We start from the raw sequence: 8195 nt of genomic DNA on the forward strand, positions 1-8195 counted from the left end.
AGGGGCAGTTGGGAGGCATGAAAAGAGACAGTCCCCTGAATTCAGAGACAGTTGGGAGGTATAAAGAGCGACAGTCCTCCGAAATCAGGGGCAGTTGGCAGGTAGGAAGAGGGACAGTCCCTCCAAATCAGAGACAGTTGGGACGTATGAATAAGAACAGTCCATACAAATCAGAGGCAATTATTTAATGTACAGCGCTGCGTAATATGTTGGCGCTATATAAATCCTGTTTAATAATAATAATAATAATAATAATTAGGGGTATGAAGCGGGACAGTCCCTCCAAATCAGGAACAGGTAGGATATACAGTAGATGGCATGCCTAAATCCAGAACAAAGCAGGAAAGTGCAGGAACCCCGGATAGAAGCAGGGAGATCCTTGCATTGCAGGTCCTCAGGTACGCCTTCCCCTCCACCAAGGAGAACAGTGAGGGCTGTGGTGGTGACCCCACCAAATCTTCCTATAAACCCCCCATGACTAGTAGTCAGGGGCAGCCCACCCTTGGATGATCTCAAACAGCACGTACATAGAAACAAGGTGGTGCCCAGCACCCCCACATACCAGGGGGTGCACTGCTATTTTTCGGGAGGAATACAAGCCGAGGTAAATCGTTCTAGCTCGTCTCGGGCAGAATCAACATTCTAAATGATCATTTTACAGGCAGAAAAAATGGAAATGACAGCAGACGCAGATCCCTAACATGTGTTATTCTTGTTCCCGTGGTTAAGGTGTCACCGCCCGGCACACACGGAAGGTCAACCTCAGCCACCGAGCCACCTTCCGAAGGGCGACAATTAACATGTAGCGCGCACACGAATTGCGGCGCGTTTCACCCGAGATTAACCCGGCCTGCCTGTGTCCCCCCTCCGTAATCCTGATTTACAATCTCGCAAACTAATTGCCATTCGCTGTCTATCAGAGCGGTCTGTTTCCATGGCAACCCATCACCCTGCTCAGCCACTTATATAATTGTTATGATTTTTTTTGTAATATAAAATGGGATATTGACTAAAAACATTCCAGGGGAAAGAAGATAAAATGTAGAAAAGTCTGACAGTGGAAGGGAGAATTACCAGGAGCCGCGGCTGGGTCTCTGCAAGGAGGCTTAAAATGTATGGGGGAGGGCGGCCTGGATGGGATCAATAGTTACACCCGGATCAATCAATTTCTATATATTGTACTGCGGTACGGGATATGTTGGTGATATATAAATCAAACATAATAATATCCCCCTGTTTTTCTGATCTCCCCCCTCCCTCTCTCTTCCTTTCTCCTTCCCTGTCAGGGGCAGACATAGGTAGGTGCAAAGAGTGCCTCTGCACAAGGGCCCCAGACCCTTCTCTGCCAACAGGGGCCACAAGTCAGTTCTGCACAGGCATCCACTGTTGGTTGCATCTGCCTTTGCTTTATCCCCCTCCCTATTCCCTCACTTTACCCCACCTCTTCTCCCCTCCCCCTATTTCTACCCCCTCTCTATCTCCCCCTCTACTCCCAAGAGCCTCCCGGGATGCGTGCTCCCATTAATTCTCATTCGCCTAGGCGATCAAGAATTGGGGGGCGGTGCTGCACCCTTTTTTTTAACAAAAAAGGGTGTTGCACTTAAAAAAAACCCAAACAAACAGAATTTTTACCCCTTTATGTAAAGTGAATTTTCTGAGTTTAGGTACGCTTTGAGTGTTTTGCACTTCCTACCCCTCTTTCTCCCTCCTTCCTCCACCACCCCATATCTCAGCCCCCCAGTGCTCCCTGTACCCCCTCCTTCTAATCCCCCATCTATATCTCAACTCTACCCCCATCCTTTGCTCCCCTGTGGTGTCAGTATTTGAAAATTAAATGTTAAGTTCTCTCCCCCCATTTCTTATTCCCCCTTTATATTCCCCTCCTATTAGCCCCCCATAAGGGCCCTGTAGAGTCAGTATACGTATAGTGAGGAATTAATATTATTATTAAACAGTATTTATATAGAGCCAACATATTATACTGCGTTGTACGGTAAATAGTATCACTATCTGTATATTGTATAGTGTCTTACTCCCCCCACTTTCTGACCAACCCCCCATTTCAGACCCCCTATCCCAAGGCTCCCCGTGGTGTCAGTATGTGAAGTGTCCTGTCCCCCCCCCAATTATATTACCCCTCTTTTGCCCCCATATATATCTGCACCATCCTTCCAGTGTACCATGGGGAGCACCACGGTGTCAATGTGTATATATTGTGAAGTGCCCCCCCCCCAATATCTCAGCAACCCTTCCAGTGTAATGCCTTGCTGACACCCCCCCCACCCGATATCACCCCTCCATATCTCAGCCCCTCCTTTAGTCCTCCCTATGGTATCTGTATCTATATAATGTGGAGTGCCTATCCCTTCCCCCTTGCTCTCCTGCATGGAGTATGTTAGCACATGGAGGATGTATAGCCCCCCATATCTCAGCCCTTCTTTATGATATCTGTATAATATGGAGTGCCTATCTCTTTCCCCTTGCTCTCCTGCATGGAGTATGTTAGCACATGGAGGATGTATAGCCCCTCATATCCCAGCCCTCATTTATAGTATCTGTATCTATATAATATGGAGTGCCTATCTCTTTCCCCCCTTGCTCTCCTGCATGGAGTATGTTAGCACATGGAGGATGTATAGCCCTGGAAGTCATTGTATGAGGCGGTGAAGAGCTCCCACTGAGTGACACAGATGCTGAGAGTGTTTAGCACTTCAGAGCAGACATTGAGTCCAGAGAGGGAAAACATTGCTTCCTCTTCACAAACAAATGCAGCAGATTGAACAAGCAGCCGCCTCTCCCCCATCAATTTGTGTCCTGTGAACACTGAGGCCTTTGTGTGCTGCTCCTCCAGGGCCCTCAGATTGCGGCTCCCGCTGGCCTCTTGTCATTAGTTAAGGCTGCCTCTCCATGACACATCCACAATTGTTTGGGCTGAGGGTCAGGAAGCTGATAATTCGGCACAGTCCGCCATTCAAATGTGTGCGGGAAATGTCAGGGAATCCCTGATTGGTAGCATTGCTCTATAAAGTGTACCTGTCATTCTGTAATAGACTGAGTAGATGGAAATCCTAACTGGATGACATTGGGATTGCTAAAGCATTTTGTATCATAAGTGCAATTTATTAAAATCTGAATTCCAAGAATATAGAACAGGCACAGTGAGATGCAGCTCTGTGTTCAATAATACCTCATTCAATGGATTTATTTAATAAATAGCAGCGGCATTTCCATATGTGCAGAATTTGGTGATTTGGAGTGAGATCTTGTGATGATGCTACTGTCCTGCTCATGGTTCTCATTGCTGGAGGCTCTGGCATGTAAAAGCAAAGCCCTGGATCTACCAATATGGTAGCCCGCATATGGAGACCATGCGCAGAATTTGCTGATTTGGAGTGATATTGGGTGGTTTTGCTACTTGCTGCTCACAATTGTCCTTGCTGGAGGCTCTGGTGTGAGAAAGCAAAGTCCTGCCTCTACCAAGATGGCGTTTCCATATGCAGACCATGTACAGAATTTTAAAATGAGGTATGGTGATACTACTACCATGCTGCTCACTGTTCTCCTGCTGGAGGCTCTTGTATGAAGAAGCAAAGACCTGCCTCTACCAATATGGCAGCCTCCATATAATGACCATGTGCAAAATTTGGTGATTTGGAGTAGGATATGGTGGTGTTACTATTATGCTGCTCACGGTTCTCCTAGTTGCAGGCTCGGGTTAAAGGAAGCAAAGTCCTGCCTCTACCAATATGGCAGCCTCAATATGGAGACCATTTGCAAAATGTGGTCATTTGGAGTGAGATTGGTGATGTTACTGCTTTGCTGTTCACTGTTCTCTATGCTGGAGGCTCTGGTATGAGGAAGAAAAGCCCTGCCTCTACAAAGATGGTGACTTCCATACAGAGATAATGGTCTCTGTATGGAAGCCACCATCTTGGTAGAGGCAGGGCTTTTATGAAATGAGGTATGGTGATACTACTACCGCTGCTCCTCACTGTATTCCTTCTGGAGGTTCTTGTATGAAGAAGCAAAGCCCTGCCTCCATATATGAACCATGTGCAAAATGTAGTCATTTGAAGTGAGATTTGGTGATACTGCTGCTTTGCTGCTCACTATTCTCCATGCTTGAGGCTCTGGTATGAAGAAGCACAGCCCTGCCTCTACCAACATGGCAGCCTCCAAATAAAGACCATGTGCAGAATTTAGTGATTTGGAGTAGGATATGGTGGTAGGGCTCCAGTATGAGGAAGCAAAGTTCTGCATCTACCAGGATTGGCAGCCTCCACATAGAGACCTTGTGCAAAATGTAGTCATTTGGAGTGAGATTTAGTGGTGTTGCTACTGTGTGGCCTCCTTATAGAGATCGTGTGCAGAACAAAGTATGATATATCAGTAATGAGAAAAGATCAGCTGCGTGGTGACCCCAATGTTCTTGACCCTTATATTGGTGACCTGTCATTTGCCCTCGCCATCCTTTTTTGAGCACACCTTTGGTGGCTCAGGGGTTAGCACTCTGGCCTTTGCAGCACTAGTACCCTAGGTTCAAATACCAGCCAGGACACTATCTGCATGGAGTTTGCAGGTTCTCCCTGTGTTTGTGTGGGTTTCTTCCAGGTACTTTGGTTTCCTCCCACATTCCAAAAAACATGCAGTTAGGTTAATTAGCTTCCCCCTAAATTGACCTTAGACTACATTAATGATATATGACTATGATAGGGACATTAGATTGTGAGCTCCTTTGAAGGACAGTTAGTGACATGACTATGTGCTATATAAATACTGTGTAATAATCTCACTTTTTGGGTAAATGCCTATTTTGGCATCACTTTACAATTCCAATAGCTGCTCATAGTTCCTTTAATTTACATTTTTGCATTTGGCTGTTTGACTGTGATTGTCCAGAACAACCCCTCAATATCTGACATGTCTTTGTTCTGTGCTGTCTGCAGGTGTCCATATGGGTCGTCAATGAGCCATTGGCTATGTGGATATAATCGAGGATGAAAGCGTTTTTTTGAACAGATATCAGAACCACCATCGGTAAGTTATAACGATACTAAGATACGATATTACGATTATAATTCTTTACAAACTTTTGTTTTCCATTTGCTTTTATGTCTCTAGTAAAAGTTTAACTAAAGCCAAAACATTTTTTCATTGAGAAAGGTTGGAGCCTTTTGTTAAGCTGTTTCTTTTTTTTTTGTTGCTATTTTTGTTCTAGTAAGGAAATTTGCCTTTATATAGCCACCAGGGTATATGTAGAGAAGGTGAATCCTCCTAGTAGTGACATAGATATCAACGATAAGGATGAAATCTGACTTTAGATATACATTAATTGCTAACACCCCCCAAAGCCAATACGGTTACCTGTGTGCTGGATTGGTATGTGCAGCTTTCATGTCATTGGTGCTTTTTCGCTTGAATTTAGTGTCTCAGCCCCTCTCATAAGTCCATAATGAAAGTAATATTCCCTCCTGGTCTTCTGTTCAAGTTATAAGTTATAGAGATTCTTTTGGGAACCATTGTGCAATCAAACAAGAAGTCATTCCATGTTTCAACAGGCCAGGAATTACCTGAACATTTTGACAATTGCTGACTACAAGCAGAAGTTGTTGAAAAAAAATGACTTTTAAGGTGCTATATTGTACAAGAAAATATTTTTAAATTAAAAATAAATTTATTTCAAAACATTTAAAAACCCAAATACAGATAAAAACCTCACAATTAGCATGGTTATTAAGTTGGACATAATAGTCAAATATTAGTGCTTCACATAATGATCCTAATGAATATTCGACTCAAGAGAAGCTCTAACAATTTCTCGACGCGTTTTGCAGAGTTTGTCTACTTCCTTAGGAGTAATGGAAGAGCTTAATAAGTACTTAAATAATAATAAACTTAAATATGTTCTGAAACTTCGATGTCCACCAGACCCTGGACATTTGAGAGGGACATCTACCGACAGAAATGTACAAGCGATAGAACACAAAACTATCCATTGGACTAGGGGACCTTTTGTCCATCATCCTCCAATACTCCCATGATAACTATTTGATTTTATCTAAAATAATCAAATTTTGTGGATTTATATGGACATACATATGTAAAGTTAGACACACACATGAGAAAATTGAGATTTATTTCGCTTTTATGGGTGACCCACTCTTGATCCAGGGATTTGTGAGCCAAATATATTAGAAGTTTCATTAGTGTGGTTATTATTATTACACAGTGTTTATATAGTGCCATCAAATTAGGCAGCGCTGTACAAAGTTCATAGTCATGTCTCTAGTTGTCCTCCAAAGGAGCTCACAATCTAATGTCCCTACCATAGCCATATGTCATTTTTACAGCCTGAGGTCAATTTTGGGGGGAAGCCAATTAACCTAACTGCATGTTTTTGGAAGGTAGGAGGAAACTGGGGTACCCAGATTAAACCCACGCAAACACAGGAAGAACCTGCAAACTCCATGTAGATAGTTTCTTGCCTGAAATTTGAACCTGGGACTCTGCAAAGGCCAGAGTGCTAATCACTGAGCCACCGTGCTACCTATGGTTATATATGGCTTTGTTTCTCTTGTTGTAGGTACATATACATATATATATAGTTTTTATTCATTCATACCTTTATAGAGACACCTCCAACCAATGATAGGGGCCCTTCTTGTCTGCATCCTATGGGTCCAAGTTTCAAATCCTGGCCAGGACACTATCTCCAAGGAGTGCTTTGTACATTTTCTCCAAACTCTGGGTGCCCCATAAATTGTCTTTGGTACAGCAAACCAAAATTCAGCACTGAGTGCAATTTAAAGGACCGATGATAATAAAGAATACAACAAAATAAAAACAAACAGAAAAAGTTGTGTTATATCATACTTTAAAAAGATACAAGAGTGGAGGTGCAGTGCTGTTCATGCACCTTTCATGTACAGGTGGTTGCTTGCTCTTACAAAAATAATGACAAAGTGCATGTTTTGACATGCATTAAAAATGAATAGGCACAAATAGGTCCAAGGAAATGCCTTTATTTCTATTACGCCTATGTATTACAGTAATGCCAGAACCTCTCATACCATATTATAAAGGTTTTCATTTGGAACGGGACTTCATCTGTACAGCAGTGGGCAGAGCAGCCATAAACCACAGAAGCATGATGTGCATTGTGGCATTCTAGATGTTTTTTTGGCTTCGTTATCAGTCTATTGAAAAGATTCAAAATGTAGACAGAACTTTAAGGCTGGCTTTACATTTGTCCAAAGGAGTAACCTGCAATAAAAATCATGTTACTTCGAGACATAGTAAGGCTTTCTGGAGAATACAGCAACTCAATATACCTTAAAAATGCAACTCAACGCATTTGCATTTCAGTCTAGCATAACTCACAGGTAAGTTCCTCTAATAATGCACCAGACCGGTGTCAATGTCAATTGTAGTAAGTAAGGGTACCTGGGGTTACTGCTCTTAAGAAACTATAACACAATATTGGAAAAGTTAGAACTTCAAATCCCAGTGCTTTTCCTTTTTTATTGGCTTGGAAAGTGCTGATGCTCTGAATTATCCTGGCAGCCAGGGTTCTAAGATTTTCAAAAGAAAATGCCAGCAATACTGGATTTCTGTTTTTCTTCATTATGGGTTGATAAAGAATAGTTATATCGTTATAATAGTTATATAGTTATAATAATTAATCAATCCAAAAAACTTTTCAAACTGATTGAATTTTCTGTCTTATAGGAAGATTTACCTTCCATTCCTGTTTTGCTGGCATTGATACTTCAGATTTACCCTTCCATTAAGTTCTGGGGACCAGGGCTGGTTTTAGGATAGGGCAAATTCGGACATTTTTTAGGGCCCCCCCACCTTTTTCAAGGCCCTAATTGAAGGAATAGTAGGGAGCTGGAATGCTGTGCATTTGGAGCTTCTGCTTATTTACTAAATGCCCCATTTTATCCAAAACCGTCCCTGCAGACGATAAAAAGGTTAAGCTCTAGGTCAAAGGTCCTCAGCATCAACGTGCAAGGGCCACATTGCAGATTTTGGAATATCAGGGCCTCTTTAATTCCATTCCTTACCTAAAGGGGAACTAAACTAAAATAAGTCCCGCTTCGTCCCTGTAACCTTCTTTGGCCAGAAGAAGCGCCAGGCGCCGCTATGTTCTTCAATCTTCTTCCGGGTTCTTCTTCCTACATCACTTGATCTTG

The 8195-nt window shown here is 42.6% G+C and overlaps 1 protein-coding gene across 3 annotated transcripts in view; it reads left to right on the forward strand.

The window, feature by feature from the left end:
• The window catches only part of BCL9 (BCL9 transcription coactivator), a 143486-nt gene that overhangs the window by 55386 nt on the left and 79905 nt on the right, over positions 1-8195 (forward strand). For all 3 annotated transcript variants that reach the window (XM_072398337.1, XM_072398332.1, XM_072398335.1), the window contains exon 2: positions 4947-5037. The gene's annotated coding sequence lies outside the window, so the exon portion shown is untranslated. The remainder of the gene's footprint in view (positions 1-4946; positions 5038-8195) is intronic.

Source organism: Pyxicephalus adspersus, chromosome 1 (genome assembly GCF_032062135.1).
Source record: "Pyxicephalus adspersus chromosome 1, UCB_Pads_2.0, whole genome shotgun sequence".
NCBI lineage: Eukaryota > Metazoa > Chordata > Amphibia > Anura > Pyxicephalidae > Pyxicephalus > Pyxicephalus adspersus.